At 40.6% G+C, this 19,540-nt stretch overlaps 1 long non-coding RNA gene across 1 annotated transcript in view; it reads left to right on the top strand.

The window, feature by feature from the left end:
* The first annotated feature begins 761 nt into the window (after positions 1–761).
* The window catches only part of LOC117282857, a 49,474-nt gene continuing 30,695 nt past the window's right edge, over positions 762–19,540 (top strand). The window contains exons 1-2 of the long non-coding RNA XR_004513770.1: positions 762–855; positions 3,254–3,349. This is a non-coding gene — a long non-coding RNA (uncharacterized LOC117282857). The remainder of the gene's footprint in view (positions 856–3,253; positions 3,350–19,540) is intronic.

Genomic DNA, 19,540 nt, shown 5'->3' with positions numbered 1-19,540 from the left:
AAAATCTTGCCAACACACGCGCGTCATTGTGATATTAGAATTCCAGTTTAAAATTTAAAATTTCTAAGATTTAAAGTTCAAAATTTAAAGTTTTAAATACCAGGGACACCTGCTCTTGTCTACTTGTGCTGCAGCGGCTGTTTCTTGATTCCAGCACCGTTCATGTATCGTTCTGTGCAGGCTCCCTGTGTGTGTCGCTGCTCATCTTTAATACTTTTGCAAAATCAAAGGCCCTGGCCTCTGATTTTCAGTTTCATGATAATTTTACAGACGGTAGGACTCCTTGGATGAGTAATCAGCTCGTCGCAAGGCCTCTATCTAAACACAGGACAACATAAACACAGAATAAACACATACCAATCATCCATGCCTTGTGTGGGATTCCAATTCGCGATCCTGGCTTCCGAGCGGGCGAAGGCAGTAAATGTCTTCGCCCGCTCTGCTACCGTGACAGGCAAATTTCCGAGATACCAGCTTATAATTAGGAGGAACTGTGGCAACAGACTAATTCCAAATATTGGTACCCATTGACAGACTGCACGGCACCACATCTCAGAATACAGTAATCTTCACTTTTAATTACAACTGTTCCAAATGTGAAATCTATTCTGTATCTTCGTGAAGGTGACATAAACACCCACTGGCGCCACACGAATGCTACGGGGTCGGAGTCATTTCTGGAAATAGTCGCTTGTAGATAACTGATGGACTGTAAACAACACGCACACGGCAAGTTACATTGGAGGAAACGACCAGGATGTTCAGGCAGCCAAGAGGACATCTTCTTGCTATATGGGACATCATTTACACAACGAGAGTGGAAATACATAGCGTATTTTGAATGGACATTTACAGGTTCTTCAAATGCTTTATTCCTTACTTTATTTTATATGACCATAGTTCAAAATCTATGTACTATTTATTTATTTAATTATGGTTAAGCTGTCAGAAACTCGGATTACGTTGAGTCGAATGTTATGATGGTGGTGCATAATGAATTGGAAAGTGCTGGAAGGAACAGATTCTATCTTAAGTTACAGAATTTTCTCGATATTTTCCTGAAGTTATATACGAAAAACCGGCCACCTCTGTGGTCTAGTGGTCAGAGTTCCTGGCTACAGATCCAAAGGTCCGGGTTCGATTCCCGGGGTTACCAGATTTTCTGAGAAGTAGTGGGTCTGGAACGGGGTTCACTTGGCCTCATGATGATAACTGAGGAGCTATTTCAAAGAAATAGCGACTCCGGTCTAGAAAACCGAAATTAACGACCTTGGGGATATGTTTCGCTGACCAGGCGACTCTCTCTATCCGCTAAAGTTGGCCCTAACTTCGCTGACAAACGGCGATCGCTCCGTCGGTATAGTTCGCTTGCGGACTAAAACCACGGAGTTTCTTTTTCTTTGTTTCTTATTTACGAAAACGACGGATGCTTTCAAAAAAGTAATCGTTGACAGAGCCGAAATCCAAAATGAGCACCACCAAAATGAAATTCAGAAGCATTAACCTTTGAGTCAGCCTGCCCTATAAAATAAATACCTAGCAAGGCTACTTAATAGCAAGACATTATAGTCCACAATATTATTTTTTCGTAGTCTTATATTGTCGAGAATTTATTGAAATAATTTTATAGCCACATATATATATTTATATTAATTTTCGTGTTCTGGTAAATACGGAACAGTAAGGTAGAAAGTGCAGGTCACGGTAGCCGAGCGGTCTAAGGCATGCACTGTCTTATCTCGCTCGGAAGCCGGGATCGTGTGTTCGAATCCCACTCAGGGCATGGATGTTTGTGTGCGTTTTTCTGTGTTTGTGTATTGGTAGAGGCCTTACGACGAGCTGATCACACGCCCAAGGAGTCCTACCGAATGTGTAAGATCTAGAAAAACCGAAGTGAACAGAAAAGTTCATGGAAGTAGGCCTAGGCCCACTGGGGCTATAATGCCAAGGAAAAAAAAAGGTAGAAATTAAAAGTTCCTTGTGCTTAATTAAGCACTATTGCATACTGGAAGCGGAAGTATAGCTACACCCTTTCTTAAACTCTGCATTTGAAGGAGCAATATGAAACATGAGACATATGGGTCAAGGCCACCAATCTCATTGCTTTTGAGACTCGCCACTGAGATGAAGGTATTCAGTATTGAGGGGGTGGGTTATCCCATGCACCGCGACCAGTTTGATCTATTGTGCGTCCCCCTTTGAATTTCTACTGTCTCCATACCCTACAGGTACTGGTGCTTGCTATTGTTCCCTTTCTGCCAGCGAGGTTTCGGCCTTCTACTGGCAGTGGTATCTAATAGCTAGTCCCTATCTGTCAGTGAGGTCGTCCCTCCTCTGACAGTGGTACCTAAGCTCCACCATCTACCGGAGGCGTTGGAAACTACTTGGGCGGGAAATTGCCTAAATTTAGCTCAGAGGTCTACTAGAGACATGAGGTTCTTTTACGTGCCGTAAATATACGACACGGGACCCACGGCTTAAAGTCCCTCTCGGAGGACTTATTCCCTTAATTTTTCTGCCCTTAAAATTCCACGACCTCCGCCGGGTTTGAACCCGCGTACCTTGAGTCATGAGGTGGGAACGTTACCCCTAGACTACGGAGGCCGTTTGAGAGATGAAGGTAAGTGGTCAGCTTCAGTTCTCGGTCGCTTTAATCCCGAAGAATGAGCCCCCGGTATGTGTGCACTATACTCTGTAATAGTAGTGTCTGTTATGTATTGATAACGACCAATGACACTATCAATACATGTAATAGTATTTTCCGAATGTACTGATAATATCCTTCTGAAGATGGTCTCCCAGAACGAATCATGTAAACGACGAGAGATTAAAAGAACACAACATTTATCAGTCACACCGGACGGCGTTAATAATCTTTTATACCCTCGCACTATTGACTTTGAAGGTTTGGTAGCTATTTCTAGCAGTTATTTTAACGGGCTACTTCTGAAGGTGAAAGTGGGTATAAATGGCGAAGAGTGGATTTATTCTGTGCAAGATATGGTCCCTAACATTTGACTGAAGAAATAAGGCCGTATCATAGCCCATGTACACTTTGAAATTATTATCTCAGTTAATGAGCTCAAATCCCTCTTCTAGGGGCAGCCAGGTCTGAAAAGAGACAAATCGTAGCTGCTTTAAATTCTAAAATATCATTTTATTTTCTGGAAATCGGTTAGGTTTATAGAGCTTCCTACGTAAAATTTTACAAGTGATATTTGAAAATTTTTACGATTATGTTTGCTTGGGGCAGTGCCACAACCGAGGCTCTTAGACGCCGGCTTCTCACCGTGGCGTACTCTGTCCAATTTCATCGTGTGGAATGTGTGGTGGACAAAGTTGAACTGAGGTAAGTTTTCTCCGAGTATTTCGGTTTCTTCTGCAAGTTCTTGCCTCACCAAATTATTCAGCTCTCATTTATCATCCGAGCCTGATGAAATTGACCTTTTTGGGGTTTAAATACCAAGGGATTCAGTGTCACTCATTATAAAGAAGGAAAATTAAAACTTCGGTAATCTGGCATAATAAAATTTTATGTACAAGGGCTCAAAGTAATATACCTGACTCCACACAACAAATAATATTCTGAGAATGTGAAAGTAATTTAGCAGGTTCAGAAATCTCCAGATTGTATGAAAAACAGAATTCATACCGTGTCCAGGGAAGCACGCAATTTTACTCAATTTTGAGCCACCTGAAATCGGTCGAAATCCTTATATTCTAAACTTCATATCTATTTTAACACAATTTTCCTCCATTTTTTGTGCCCTTTCCTTCTGGTTCTCAGGCTAAAATCTTTGTGCATTACCACTTCCTCCATACGCTTTAAACAAAAATTAAAATATGCCACATTATGTACTCGTAATTTCTAACACGTTTAGTTCCTCAGACTTGTTCCAAAAATAAATATTTCTTTAAAAATAAACTTTAACTCCTTAAATGTAATCATCAATCTGTCTTATGACATTTTCCGAGGGGCTTTCGTAAGACTTGCATTTTGGGCCGCGCCATAGCTCAAGCGGTTAGTCGCTGGCTTCCCACCGCGGCGGCCCGTGTTCAATCCCGGATCTGGTCAAGTGGGATTTGTGGTGGACAAAGTGGCGTCAGGGCAGGTTTTCTCCGAGTACTTCGGTTTCCCCTGCCAATCTTTATTCCACCAGTTGCTCCACAATCACCCTCACCTATCATCTGGGGCTGGTACAATAGGCCAGAAGTGGCCTCAGTACAAGGAACTTAGTCCCACCCCACTAGCATTAAAAAAACTTGCATTTTTGTGAGCATGTTTCCATTGCTGTAATATCTCATAGCACTGATCTCCCTTGCAGAAGACCCTTCCACATTTCCGAAACTCTTTCAAGTGGGGGTTCCTTTAACTCTGGAAAGAGACTAATGTCCAGTTGCCTCATGTCAGGAATTTAGAAGAATGGGGATACATTCCCACAAGAAAATCTGTAACGTGTGCCTTGTGTCGCCTCCTGTTTACGTGCGATATCAAATCGCTCTTAGAGATCATGTTATGAATATAGTTCGAATTTTCGGACGAAGGTAGAGGTTTGTAAAACGTACGAATATGCTTCATGGGAAAGTCCCTTACATGTCATGCAGCTGTTTTTTTTAAAAGATTGCCTTGTCTATCTGTGTTGTTGATGGCTTCCTTTTCCCTGAACGACGCACGAGGCGTATGCTACGGACGCAAAAGCATGATGGGAAGATATACTCTGCTGTCATACAGTGCCTACAGAACACGTTTCATACAAGAAATAAACTTTGGAAACCTAAACAAGCAGACCGGTATGCATGTAAAGCTAGCCTTGATTTCTCGAGATCCTTTCTTTCAAAATCTCGGCTAAATTTTCAACTGAGGCTCCTTGTAATTTTTTTCAGCCTTTGCAGGCGAATTCCGGGCAAGTATATTTCATCGAACTTCGAAATTTTTCTTTTTCATTTTCCGGAATGACAAAATTCTTTTCAAATATAAGTCTAATGAAGTGTCCAAAAATAACCCCAAAATTAAATGCAATACAAAATTAAAGTGAACATTGATGTCCTATAATTTGAGACTTGCGGTTTGGTAGATAGGTACCAACATTTCGGATGGATCTGTCTGGCAGACTTTCGACTCACGACATCCAGAAGGTAGTGATCCTAGCCAAAGCCGTGACAACTTCAAGCATCATAAAATTAAAATGGTTATTATCCAGCAAAATTAGCAGTTCTCATAAGATTCACCTTCTATGATGTCATACTTATTCTTCCATAAATGAATCTACTAGACGCGTCTGTCGCCTTATAGCAATATGTTAAAATCGTCTTTGGATCTATAAGATGTCTGACAAGGCAGCAAATCACACGCAGAATATGAAATATCTTTAATAGCAACATGATTCGACAAAATGTTCAGTCATAAAGAATAAAATCCTATTATGATTAAAACCACAACAGAATTATAGCTGCACTGAACACAGTGAGATTATAAGAAGTATCATAACTTACATTTCCACCTGTTACCTATGCTGTAAAGATAAAGAACTCGATCCGAAATCCGGCTACACTGATTGAGGTTTTCTTTGTGTTTCCCAGTCTCTGCAAGCTAATGCTGTAGCGGTACCTCAAAACAAGATACGACCACTTCCTTTTATATCTTCATCTCCAGTACTCCTAAAATCCGACTCTGTATAGGTCTAGAATGAGATACTAACTGAAGCGTTGATAATGTAGAAAAGTACCGTAACGAAAAAAAGAGACGAGTATTATGAAAAGTGCTAAATGGGAATGAAACTGATTGTACATATATATGACGTAGTAAAAAGTTTCGCTGTATTATGGAGCGAGCTGTATATGAAAGTAAACCGACTGGCTGTGCAATGGAATGATAAGTCACGATACATCAGAAAAGTACCGGTAATGAACACAACTGCGTGTGTAGCATGACGAGAGGTCATGGCACTGCATGAAGTGTCATAAGAAATAATCTGATTATCATAGACATAACTTAATGATAGGTTTGACCACAGTGACTGTGCGGTCTGAGACAATAATTGTCTTCGCTCTTTCGAACTTAGAATCCCACTCAAGGCATGGTTGTCTCTTTCTGTTTATTCTGTGTGTCAAGTGTCTTATGTAAGTAGCGACCTTGCAACGGGCTGATCCCCCGTCCTAGGAGCCCTACCGGTGTCTATAAGATTAAGAGGCTGAAGTGAAACGAAGCTTTTCGCGGATGTTCTGTGCTTCAAGTGGGAACAACAGGCATGTACACATCTAGGTAGACAGACAGACAGACAGACAGACAGACAGGCAGACAAGCAGGCAGCAGGTAGACAGGCAGGCAGACACACAGAGAGACAGACAGAGAGATAGATAGATAATAGATAGTGTACTTGTTTTATGAAAAGTCCTAAAATAATAATCTTATATAGTAGACTGCTTCTGTAATGAAAATTATGTATATTTTATGAAACAGGCTGTTGATAATAATGTTCCTAGCTGTTACATTCATAATGCACTTTCGAAGCTCACGACATTATGAAACCTCTGGAAATTCTGGCAGATGTTTTAGATATTTATGACTGTGCCGAATTATACACTTCTTACGAAATTATAAAATTTGACTTCTCTATTCTTAAGAGAGAGGCAGCATCTTCCTCCGAATCAGTGGTAAATATGTACATACTAGATTACTTGGCTTCCTACTTCTGAATAAAACTGTCTCCTACAACCACCACATATTAACCTTAATGAGAAAGATGTATAAATTAAAAATGAACTGAATTTTTAATGAGGATCGACGAAGTTTTTGATGGAATTGTTAGTGTACACCAAAAATTAGAGCCTAGAAACAATGGCCTTGCACCTTCTTAGGACTCAAACTACTGAGCTTGCATCGTTTTAGCTTCCATATTTAATTAATTCTTAAGATTTCTCTATTCATGTTAGCCAAAGTTCGTGTTTATACTTGAAGTTTTTACTCGATAATTTGTACCCCTCGATTTTTAATTGATGCAGGCCACATTAAAATCAATTCGCAAGATTTTAAGTGAATTTACAGTTAAATTGATTGCAGTTAAGCATGGCAAAAACTGATATTTTAAGAAGCATCACTAATATATTTTAAAACAATATGTTTCGCCCTAACTGGCCATCATCAAATGTATAGTATTAAAAATGAAAACTGTTGCTTTGTTGTTACGCTGCTGTATTTTCAATTTTACGAGTATTGTAAAATGTTTATGGTTCTGCTATTCCTTCAAACTCTCTTTCTTATATAGCCGAGGCACGGACAATGCAGCAAAGAAAACACAGCTCAACACAGCTCCCATATTTTTCTAGAGGCGTGTGACCAAGTAGTTGCCTAGCAAAGAGTCACAGCACTGACCACACAGAAAACAACTCTCTCAACAATTCGTAGAATTGTTTACCTCTTCTTTGTCTATCAATGGTCACATGCGTCATATTATTTTAAAGAATTCCTTAGTCGTGACGTTCTTAAGTACATTCCTTGGTAATTAAAGTAGTGTTTCTCAAGATGACATGGTCCATGTAAGTAATTTAACATTGGCTCTGGGACAAAAAAAATTGAAGCCTGTCTAACTTCACAAGCCATTGCTTTCTCATACTATTATATAATATATTTATGACAGTTTTATACAGGTTTCTTCTGAGTCACTTCTGTGACCTTGTGTTATTTGAATGTATATTTGTGTAAAACGATGTATAACTATGGAAACGAAACTCCAAAAACCATTGTGTTCACAGATAGCAATGTAGCATATTTACAAATGCAGATCTACAAAGTTTGTCTGAATCACTCCTTCAGACTTGTGACGTTAGTCTATGATGTGTGTTCCTTTGCCTATCATCAAATGTTGGGCAACAAATATATTTTGCACACCTATTTCCAAATTTCATCCTTATTAAATTTCATATCTTCAACCGATATGTTTATGAAGAGAGACTGGCCGATTTTGTTTCAGTCACATTATCAATGTCCGGAGATAGGGACTAGCTCTATCGATTGGACCCAACCGAGTATGATTTACCTGAAGACGGAGACGGAATACAGTCTCCGAAAAGTTATGTTTTGAAAAATAAACAGGATAGTTTTTAGAAGAAATAAGACAGTGGATAGTGTCCAAAAACATTATATTTGTACTATTGTACCATTGTCACAAATTTCAAAATTTATTATCAAGCACATTTGCTTTTTTGTTTGAAATTGTCAGTATTTATATTATCATGTATCCGGAGTTTGCTTGACTAATAAGACGGGTTTTTGGATTTGATGATTAATTTACTGGACCTCTATACAACTGGTTACAGCAGTTCACAAATCACTATATGACACACTGTCATCTTCTTCCGACTGGGCACTCCTCGGGAACTATTCTAACTTCCAAGTGAACTGTGAATTGAACCTAAGCCTGAGCCTGAGCCTGAGCCTGAGCCTGAGTCTGAGTCTGAGTCTGAGTCTTACGTTACCATCGACGGTCAGTCGGCCAGTCTGTCTTGGAATAAAGCAACCATCTGGCTCTTACTACCAGATTGCATTACTGTCAGACAGTTGTGATTTGCTGATGTGGACGCTCTCTCTAACGAGAGGACGGGTCTCTCGTTTACAATTGTTGCTGGCTCTCGCCAGTGCAGTCATTCTCGGGTTCAAGTCCCGCGAGACTCACAACTATAGTTTACTGTCTCAGATTCGAGACTTCAATTTTCGTCGCCTCCTAAGACTCTGAGAACTACGGTGGAGGTAATTGATCCCGCCTCCACATGGGATTGAACTGTCAATTACTGTTGGCTCCTAGTTATACAGCCTCTGTTAGGACGACAGCACAGAAAGAACATCCGTTTCCTAACAATGAACTTCCGCTTGTTCGTTGTTATTCCGGATTTTTAGGCAGTGTTTACCAAGCCGTTGCCGTTGCCAACATTACATATTGGCCGCAGTACGAAGCGGACTCAAACTGACCCCATTAATAATAGTAATAATAATAAACTTTTTAATGACGACGTATATATGTGTGTGTGTATGTGTGTGTGTAAGGGGTGGGCTATAAAATCCAACCCTCACACTGCGACCTTCAATGAGCTATTGTGGTTCCCCTTTGAATTAGCCCTTTATTAATCCTACGCTTCGAATGAAATGTAGGACTTTATTTATGGGGGCGTCATAGTAGTCACTTGGTTCCATAAGGAACTGGCCCAGGTGACGAAATCTTAAATAAGCTATGGCCCCACAATCGCATAGGCTGTGTGTGTGTGGTTGATTCATCTTCTTGTAGGCACCTTTCATAAGTTGGGTCATCTATCAGTCCCTGTTTGAAAAAGTGTCTTTTAGGTGGCAGTGTTCAGTAAGTAATCCTACCACCTATGTTAATTAATCTTTGTTTAATTTCAACTGGTCCTTCCTCCTTCTGGCAGAGGGTCCTGATGACGACATAACTGTCTTCGTCAGTGCCTGATGATGATGTAGCTTGAAAAATATTTTAGGCAAGCAATATCTGATCGTAAATAAGTATAAAATGCTATGCTAAAGAGTTTAAAATATGTGTGGTGTGTGGCATATGATGAACAATACTATTACACTAACTCTTAAATGTTTAGAACTTATTTGATGTTTAGAATTAGTAATTCTGACTTTCGAATATATTTGGCAAGTAAAGAAAACAGGTATAGACTTACGGCAATAGTTTTATGGTGCTTTGGAACATAAATCAAGATGTAATGTAAAGGTTTTATATTTTGCAAGTTATAAAAATACAGAAATGTAAATGCATAGAATTTCTTCTGAAATCACGAATTTACAAATTTGCGTATTCTTTAATTTTCAAAATGGTTTAAGGAAATTTTCTTCGTATTATCGATAGCAATTAGAGGACTGTGTAGCTGGTGTAGTAGGAGTCAGTCACAGATGGAAAAAAATGACGGATGGATATATTACTTCAACATTAATTCCATAGAACCCAAATAATCATTTACTTCCCCGTTTGTAAGCTTGAAAACAATTTTACAAATATTACACAGCTTTCTACATGACAGATCCGTAGTGAACAGCATACTGTCAAGTGTTGGGTGTATAACGCGACAAATAATTTCACGCCGTGCTGGATATAGCGAATTTTATTTCACATTCGCTCTTACAATCACACAATTTACAGATTCACAATTACTGCTATCTGCAGTATCACAAATAGTAGACTGCAAATGCTTGAATACAACCGACTGGTTGCTGGCTAACTCATTACTCTCCGCTGGCTAGATTGAGAATTGTAACTCGTGAACTCGTAACTCGAGAACTTGAGAACTAACTGTCTTGAATAATCTTCGCTGCTCCTTATTAACCCCGTTCCGGACAACATAGAAAACAGCCACGTAATAGGCACCACTGCTGTCTGGCGCCGTGTTGCTAGCAACGCTGTCGGGAGTTGTCTCTCGCAATCATTGTTTACCCGCGTTTCATAGCGACCAGTGTGCTGGGACTCGGCTCTCTTCGGCTCCGCTCGGCGCGTCACCGCTCCGGGGGGGGGGCGTCCTGCTAACGCGACACGTCACAATATTCTTTAAACACAGACAATTTAAAAATGTTTATGTTCTATCGAATTGAAATATTCAGCTCTAAAGAGCATTTAACCGACAGAGATATAATTTTAATTACGAGGTCACAAAATCTAGAGCGGAGCTAATCATAAGATCCAAACGAAATGAAAATGAAAATACTTTTAGGCTATACATTAAAATCAATTATAGCCAACAAATTGTGGAATGTAAATAAGTTGCTAGGCAACGACCGTTATACAAGGAGCTATACAATAGTAAGAACACAAATACAATACAAGTACAATACAAAAGTAACTGCTTCGTAAACAAATATGTTTCCAAGGCAACGAGAGAACACACTAATAATGAAAGAGACGTTTTCTACGTGGTCCTTGCCGAGGTGTTATAATCAGGATCAGTTGGTAGTTTCGGGGAGTTACATGCAATCTACTTATCTCAAAGTCTTAGGCCCCGTGAGGCGCATCTTATACTGAATGACCAGAATAACCCCTTGGTCAATCTTGTAACATTTTTTTCCTGTGGCGCTACATGCCCAATTTGGGCCTAGGCCTACCTCCATGAAAGTTTCCGTTTCACTTCGGTTTACTAGATCTTACACATACGGTAGGGCTCCTTGGGCGAGTGATCAGCTCGTCGCAAGGCCTCTACCTGTAGACAAACACAGAATAACGCACACAAACATCCATGCCCTGAGTGGGATTCGAAGCCACGATCCCGGCTTCCGAGCGAGCGAAAACAGTGCATGCCTTAGACCGCTCGGCTACCGTGACCGGCTAATCATGTAACATATCTGGCTGTATTCTTCGATAAGATGTCTACATGGAAACTTCACATAGAAATGACTCAAACCAAGGCTTTCAGAATATTTATTAGAATCTACTCCCTGTTCAAAAGTGAGCGTTTAAGCGCAAACATTAAACTTAACCTCCATAAGGTACTGATTACATTAGTAATGACTTATGCTTATCCCGCCTGGGAATTAGCGGCAGACGTCTTCGTCTTAAAATTGCAGCCCATGCAAAACAAGGTATTGCTCACCAGTGGAAATTTTCCAAGGAGCACACCGGTCCGCGACTTGCACAAAGCTTTCAACTTTCCGTATGTATACGACTATATAAAAAATGTGCAGGCGACAAGCAGAAGTCATACAGAATCATGAGAATAAACATGTTCGCCGTATAGGACAAGGTGAAGCCAAATAAAAAATAAGAGGCTTGAACTTGGCAGTGGTCAAGCTTACTATCATTCAAATGACTAAGTTGCCGTTGTAGCATAAGATATATAAGTTAAGCATGAGCTGCTCTTTAAAGCCTGTACTGACAGAGGACTTGTGTGTAGTGCAGAAGGAAGAATTTTCAGTAAGGTGTTATACGTATGTGCGAAATATACACTTGACGAAATGGCAAGCATATTCATAAAAGACAAACACATCTTCTCGTCAGAGAGGATGTTACATGAGGACTATTACCGCAAGGGTTCAGTTGGAAAAAAATCTCTTGTCGAGGGCCTCAAGAAGCCTGGCGCCAAGAGGAACTGATTGGTGGTAAACGGCCAGTCGTAAAGTAACTCTGACTTTGATTTCAACTTTGACTTTGAGAGAGTTAGAGGACTGATTGGGTTCAGTCATTATGAGATGTTGCTCTTAGAAGCTGGTAGCTGAGGCCGGGGGCATTTCAGGAATCAAGAGAAAGAGGAATGTCCTCCGTTGGCAGCCGCTATTAAGCAACGGCAGTGAAGAAGTGACTTGGGTCACAAATGTGTGTAATAGTGAAGGGTATTTGTAGTCACGTGCTGTAACAAAGAGTGCACTAAATTGAGTCATCAATCTAATACCCTTATATAGTCTCACTCAGACACTTGACAGTGTTTTGTGTCGATATACGTTCTTCAATTGCGAGGAATAATCGATCGTATACAATGAAAAAAATGATGTCTGTGAAATTTTATTTGCAGCGACTATGCAAGAAAATTTTTGCTGTCGGTTTAATGTGCCTGCATTATCACCCAACGTTCAAGGAGGAAACTTAGTAAAATAAATCCACTCAAGTCAACTCTTCGAGTGCAAGATTCGAAACAAGTGCCTCCCGAATTCGCTAATGTCCCCTCTTCAATTCCCGCATACTTTTCCCTTTTAAATTCAATACATTTGAGATTATATTTGTATAACAAATATTGTGATCATTATTGTCCTATCCTCTTGTATTAAGAATTAAATGAAGGAGGTTGCGACGCGCTCGAGCAGTTCGCACAAGTAAGCAAACAATTTGTGTAGAATTTGATGATGTTTTCATCTGGCAATCGACATCTTAAAAAAGACACACTAAGATGAAATTGCAGCGTGCAAACTCATGTTTTAGAAATAGCTTGTGAAGGTGTGAGCTGGATGGAAGCGACTCGGTTGCTGTCCAAATTTGGGCTGTTGTCTGGACGGTGGGAGGGCCCCACTTGAACACTTAGTATACGTTTAACCTGGGCCGCGCCATAGCTCAAGCGGTTAGTCGCTGGCTTCCCACCGCGGCGGCCGGGGTTTGATCCCGGGTATGGTCAAGTGGGATTTGTGGTGGACAAATTGGCACTGGGGCGGGTTTCCTCCAAGTACTTCGGTTTCCCCTGCCAATCTTCATTCCACCAAATTCTCCATCATCATAATCACCAGGGGAGGGCTACAATAGGCCAATCAGTGGCCGCCGTGCCGAGTGGACCCAGTTGGACTCCACCCTCACTAAGAGAATTAAAAAAAGAAACGTTCAACCTACTAACGAATTAACTGTTTTTATTGAAAGTACTAGCTATTTATGTGCTTTGATCTAGTTCAGAATATTTATACAGAGTTATTTATAAGTCCGTGAAATATTTTAAAAATTCGCAACAAATAAACTATGCATCGGATCATGGTAATTCTTACTCCGATAGAGAATGAATCTCTCCAAGTTCTTTTAAAGCGTACACTGCCTGCTAATCTCACGGATCTTCGCAACCGTATTACCGCTGCTTTGGCTCTGATCAACCGTGATATGCTGACAAGGGTGTGGGAAGAAATGGATTATCTCAAAAATGTCTGCCGTGTCAGCAAAAGTGTACACATTGAGCATCTGAGAACTAAGTAAAAAATCTTGGTGAGTTTATCTCTATTTTAGTGTAATAATATTTAGTATCCATTGCATAGTTTATTATTGTAAATTTTCAAAATATTTCACAGACTTATGAATAACCCTGTATTCTTTTCTAGTGTTCAAAAACTAAATATTAAATTGTATTGTAACTCCATATGCGTGGTCCTCTTTGGAAAATATTTGTCGTTTAGCTGACCGCCACATTTTATAGAGTCCAGAGATTATTACGGTATCTATTCTGCCCTCCACCGAACGGGGAAGACAAATTTGTCCCTGTGCTTAACTAATTAAGCATTACGCCATGAATACGTATGGGGGAGTGGATGTGTAGGTCCACATTTTCTTGACCTCGGCACTTGTTGCAGATTAATTGTTAGCTTCACGCCCCGGCCGCTTCAACCCTGAGAAAGATCCCACAGTACCTATTGTATAGGAGGCTGGGTAGGCCCCAAAGCCGGTCTGGACGACGTGGGGAAGAGAAAATTCTTGATCCTATAAGGACTCGAACTCCGACCCCTCGGTCGTCCGCCCGTAGCCAGTCGCTATACCTACTGGGCTATCCGGCTCCTAACCGAATATATACTAAATGTGAGAAACTTAATTTGCCTTAATTTTTTCTCTCGTTTTGAACATACAGTGAGGATGTTTGAAAATGTGGCCAGGAGAAGAAAGATATTTACACCCAAGACAAATCACAGTAGACGGATAATGCACAGAATCGCTTAATCTGTGTGTTTATAGTTTACGTCTTTCACCTAATACTGTTGCCATTATTAATACAAATTTTTAAGCGTAAAGCCTACAATTAACATGAATATTCGGCAGAAGGAATTACAAAAGATACAATTAAGGCCACGATAAACACATAAACGCATCTGGGTCTTCACCTGAAGTCCTCGTTAAACCTATCCCATAGCTAGCAGAAGTAATTGAACGCAGGACTCATTGCATGAGAGCCAGTTGTCCTATCGCTGTGCTCCTGATTTTCAAACATGTCAGATGTAAATTAAAATTGAAGAGGCTCAGCAGATTTCGTAACACTATGAGAGATTCAATCCCATCAACATCCTCAATGTTACAAACGCCTGTGGGCGGACCAACAGAACAAATGAACAAACTAACAGGAGTTCCGGGGGTTGCAGACGGACCTGATGTAAAGTTTTCGAAGGAAGGGATAGACTGCGTGCACGCAGAAAACGAAAATCTCAAATTTGGTTTAAAAACCACATACGAAGGTACAGTTTGTATCCCCTGAGCCAAGATGGAGAAATACGTTCTGCAGGTGTGAGATTAATTTAACTGCCTCAGCTCGGAACCATTTGAGGGTTTTGGGGTTGAAAGTGATGGGATTTTGGGCTCAGGATATTAAGTGTCTTTTTCTAAAGCAGGCTTCTTCATTATTCAGTTCATTCCAGGTTTTACCAAATTTTTCTTATTTTGAAAAATTTAAAGTAAGCTTATGCGATCACCATGCTGTCTGTATATTTCTGTTAATAACTTCTAAGTGCTTGAACAATACTTTGTAAAACTTGGTATGTATACCACGACATCTGAGCCCAACTCGACAGCATACTACATAAATCCCTCCCATCGGTCTCTGATTCTATATATGTATCCCTTCTATCGTTGCTAGGCAACGTCTCGGTTAAAGAATTACCGCGGCAAGGAATACACATGCAACAATAGAAATATTTTGGACGCATCTTTTTTATGCGGCCCTGTCGTATCAAGGAAAGCAGGCGGTTAGGTTTTCCCACAATTTCTTCTTTATTATTTTATTAGTACTATAAAACAGTGTATCTGACAATAAGACAAATACTTCTGCGTGGTCTCTACAGTGAGATGCTGAATTAATCAGGAGGGATATGGGTTTTTATTTAAGTATTATGCCTGCAGTCAAGAAGAAGGACCTAACGAAAAGCCGGGAAATCCGGTAATATACCTGTAATTCAACTGGAATCTTTCCGAACAGCGTCACCGCTATATTCATCAGTTAGCTAAAACGGAACTGCATACTTAAAGTGATTTTAGAGTTCAGACCTTTAAGTTTGTAGCAAAACCCATGTTACCTACAACTTCGTAGATTTTTCGAATGCTATTTAATACTAGAAGAAGACAAAATTTTATTTGAAAATTTTAAACACTGATTTGTGGGCACATAATCCTCAAGGTGAAAATTCCATTGTTAACACCTACCGTGCAAGATATATTCCATAATTGGATATAAATGTGAACCGCAAAAAGCAACATATCCTTTCACCAGTATCTTATAGCACTTGAAGATGACTTTCGAAGGCAGACAAGTCGATAAAATTATAAAGCAATGAGAAGAATCAAATTACGGAGATTATAACTCATGATATGGATAGTGTTAATCTTCACGCATTGCAAGACAATCAGTAGATGCTATTTGAATTTAGTGTGAAAATGAAAGACATGCACGTAAGATCTATGTGCATGACTCCATTTAAAGCAATTTATATTTACATATATATTTCCTATTTTGTGGTTTATTCAGCGACGCTGTCAGTGTGATTGTGTGATTTATATTACTTTAATATTTATAATTAGTTTAAAATGACGGATAGGAACGGCAAAGTTAGGAAATAGTTAATTTCAATTCTGTTGCCAACTGCATAATATTTCACCCGAATTACGGCCAAAAAAGCTACGAAAATAAAAGCAGGAAAGACGAAATTTTCCATTTTTGATATAATTTACTTTCTTACGATACGACACCTGTCTGCTGCCTGGGTAATGTGACGCATTCAAATTCCTGTAGTGCTAGGCGTCTGGACCTCAACTTAAGGTTGGACAACGCATTCGATGATGCTAACTGAAGGTATATTTCTATCATAATGGTGATATCTACAAAGCACTTGAGATTTATGTATGTATTGTGGTATTGACACCAGTTGTTAGGGAACGACCGCGAAATAAGCGACTATAAAATAGCCGTTACTAGGTAGCGGCTCCTACAACAGATACGAATGCAACAATTCAACAGTAACAAGAGGATACAACAATAATAATGAGAAGCGATGTTTTCTACATGGTCCGTGCCGTTCTGAATAACCATCCACGTACGTTGAAGAAAGAAAAGAAGGGGTCTCCAATTTATTCTGTGTTTTTCCCGGCGGTACTGACTCAGTTTAAATCTAACGGTGCTAACGTGGGGTGAGGTGGTTGTCACGGTAGCCATAGTCGGTTAGTACAACTTAGTGTGGTCAGAGCCTGCGGAATCCTCACATTCCACCCTTAACCAGTGTTGTAACATTGGTGAATCGGCGCTAGCTTGTAGGAGTAAGTTTAGGTGGGCTTCGGCCCTCCTGTATGTTGGAGTTTAGTGCCATTACCGGGTTATGCAACTGTTCCGTGTTCATGTCTTTTTTGGTTCATACGCTTCCAAAATATTTACGTCAGTATTATCACTTTCCTGGTACGCTCGGCGTTGGTGAGTAAATCGTAGTTTCCAGCACGGTGAAGTCTAAGGTCATTAGATTGGGCCTCCAAGGCATTTAGAGAATTATGGGCGACGGAGGACGCTCAGCTAAAAATACATCCCGAAAGAAGCCCAGAAAAGTATATAAAAATATATCCGATAAAAATAAACTAACAGGGAGACCATCCATATTAACCAAGGAACCTATCCAAGCGCTGCGGTCCCCAGTGAGTGTGGGGTCCGATAGCCTTTCATCTAAATATTGAGATCCAGAAATGGCGTCTACATGGGCAGCTAATAAACCCGTCCAATTAAAGAAAACCACAAACAGTCAGAAACCTGCAGAGCTAAGTCAGTCTCTCCCGTGATATGCCCTTGTGACATTCACAGCCTTACAGTGACTGCAGATGCACACTGTTCCCAAGGTGGTAATAAACTGTGAGGTAAGGTCCAAGAGCCTCTTCCGAACCACTTAATCTAGATGAGATTTCAGAGGATAATGTCTTTATTATCATCACCACCAAAAGGATGCAATGTAAAACAAAAATAGAACCAACCATATTAGCAACCCCCATTAATGCAGCTTTGCTATCCTCTCCCGCTCCTGCGAGTTATGTTTCTGGTAGCTCAGAGCACAAGGAGAATCAATTACTAACCACTTCGAGACAGAAAATTCCGCCAGTCGTCTTCAACCATCAGACTAAAAAATGTTTTTCACTCCAAATTCCAGCCAATAGGCTTCACGACCTATACAATAAAGGCCGGCATAGCATGCCAGACTTCAACGCATCAAGATTACATCAACTTGCAAAGCTTCATGAAAGGAAGCAAAGTTCCATTTAATCTCATTAACCATAACGATTCCAAACTGTAGAGGGTGGTGATCAAGGTATCTTTCCTACAACCCCTCCTAAAGCCATTCAGGATGAACTACTTGCCTCTGTGTTACCAGTTCATAACGTCGTCCCAGTGACCACGTGGAGAGACAGAACACCTTTGCCCATGCACATAATTGAGCTAGACAACATTCCACAGAGCCAGAAAAGCTCTCAGTTGCCCCACGTGTGCTATATCAGAATCACTATAGAATCTTATAAGGGATACGCCGTGCCGCCTCAGTGCGCACGGTGTCAGCAATTCTTTCACGTGGCGGCAAACTGTCGGGCCGCCTCAGTGCGCACGGTGTCAGCAATTCTTTCACGTGGCTGCAAACTGTCAGGCCCCTCCGACTTGTGCCCACTGTGCAGAGGAACATGGCTCGTGGCAATGCGAAAATCGTTTCGAAACGAACTTCGTACCCACGTGCGCTCTGTGCAAAATCGGAGATCATGGCTCCGAGTATAGAGGTTGCCCTTATTTTCGTAACCTCATCGAAAACGAAATGAGAAATAAACCTCAGTTTGGAAAGTTAAAAACCAAACCGAATAATCATCATCCTTCTAATATAGGCAGAACGCCTCCCCCTGAAACCCTCCACGAATATCCGCCTATGAGTCTCGGAAACGCTTGGAGTAGGCCTCTGAAATTTTCCACTACACAATTTCCACAACAATAAGTTTAAATCAACCGCGTGACCTTCTGTCGAATTACGTGTTTGTACCTCACGAGGAAATTCCACAATTATATTACAGACAAGAGCCGCGGCCTGCCCATAAATTAAAGTGCATTTGCAGCTTACATTACAAACTTTCAGTAAACAATAGCTTTATCCTTTCTGCAACAGAGCGCTGAAACTCTGAAACTGGCATTTCTTCGCCAGCACAGAACATATCTGCTCCATCCCCTTCCACCCTCCAGACAGGGGGCAATATATCCTAAATCTTGAGTCAGAAGTAATTACATAATTTCCGCTCCGTCGCATCCTACGTATTTTCCAGTCAGAAATTCCACAGGGGCGGAAATCCTAGACTTAGCCATCCTCAGTAGGCACCCTAGGTAGCCTCTCCACATCCGATCGCAGCCTCAGCTTACTGACTATACATGGGACATTGTAACCGGGCGAAATTAAACTTAGTTTTATTTACCGGGAAGCAAACTGGGAACTTGTTCAAAATGATGTAGTAAACTGTCTAAGTACTCATTTTCTAGAGAACTACTCAGAGAGTGAGACTGATGTAGCGGTTAAGCACCTTACAGACACCTTCAGCAGAGCCAGTCTCGGTGCAGTAACGTTGAAAGGGGGAACTTTAAGATCAGTGCAAATTGCAACCTCCACTGGTGTTCTCATTCAAAAAAAGGACACTCTTCGGGCGCAATATCAAAGAGCTCGTGAGATTATTCTTCGTCCTCTCATTAATTCTTTAACATAGCAATTTTTTCAAGGGCTATACCACCACATTCAGGCCCCCGGCCTCTTATTCAGTTCTGTAATCATTTTACTCGCCGGTCACGGAAGCCGAGAAGGTCTAAGGCATGTACTGTATTCGGTCGC

Source organism: Cryptotermes secundus, unplaced genomic scaffold (assembly GCF_002891405.2).
Source record: "Cryptotermes secundus unplaced genomic scaffold, Csec_1.0 scaffold236, whole genome shotgun sequence".
Lineage (NCBI taxonomy): Eukaryota > Metazoa > Arthropoda > Insecta > Blattodea > Kalotermitidae > Cryptotermes > Cryptotermes secundus.
The sequence above is the reverse complement of the archived record's forward strand: the minus strand, read 5'-3'. Positions and strand labels throughout refer to the sequence as shown.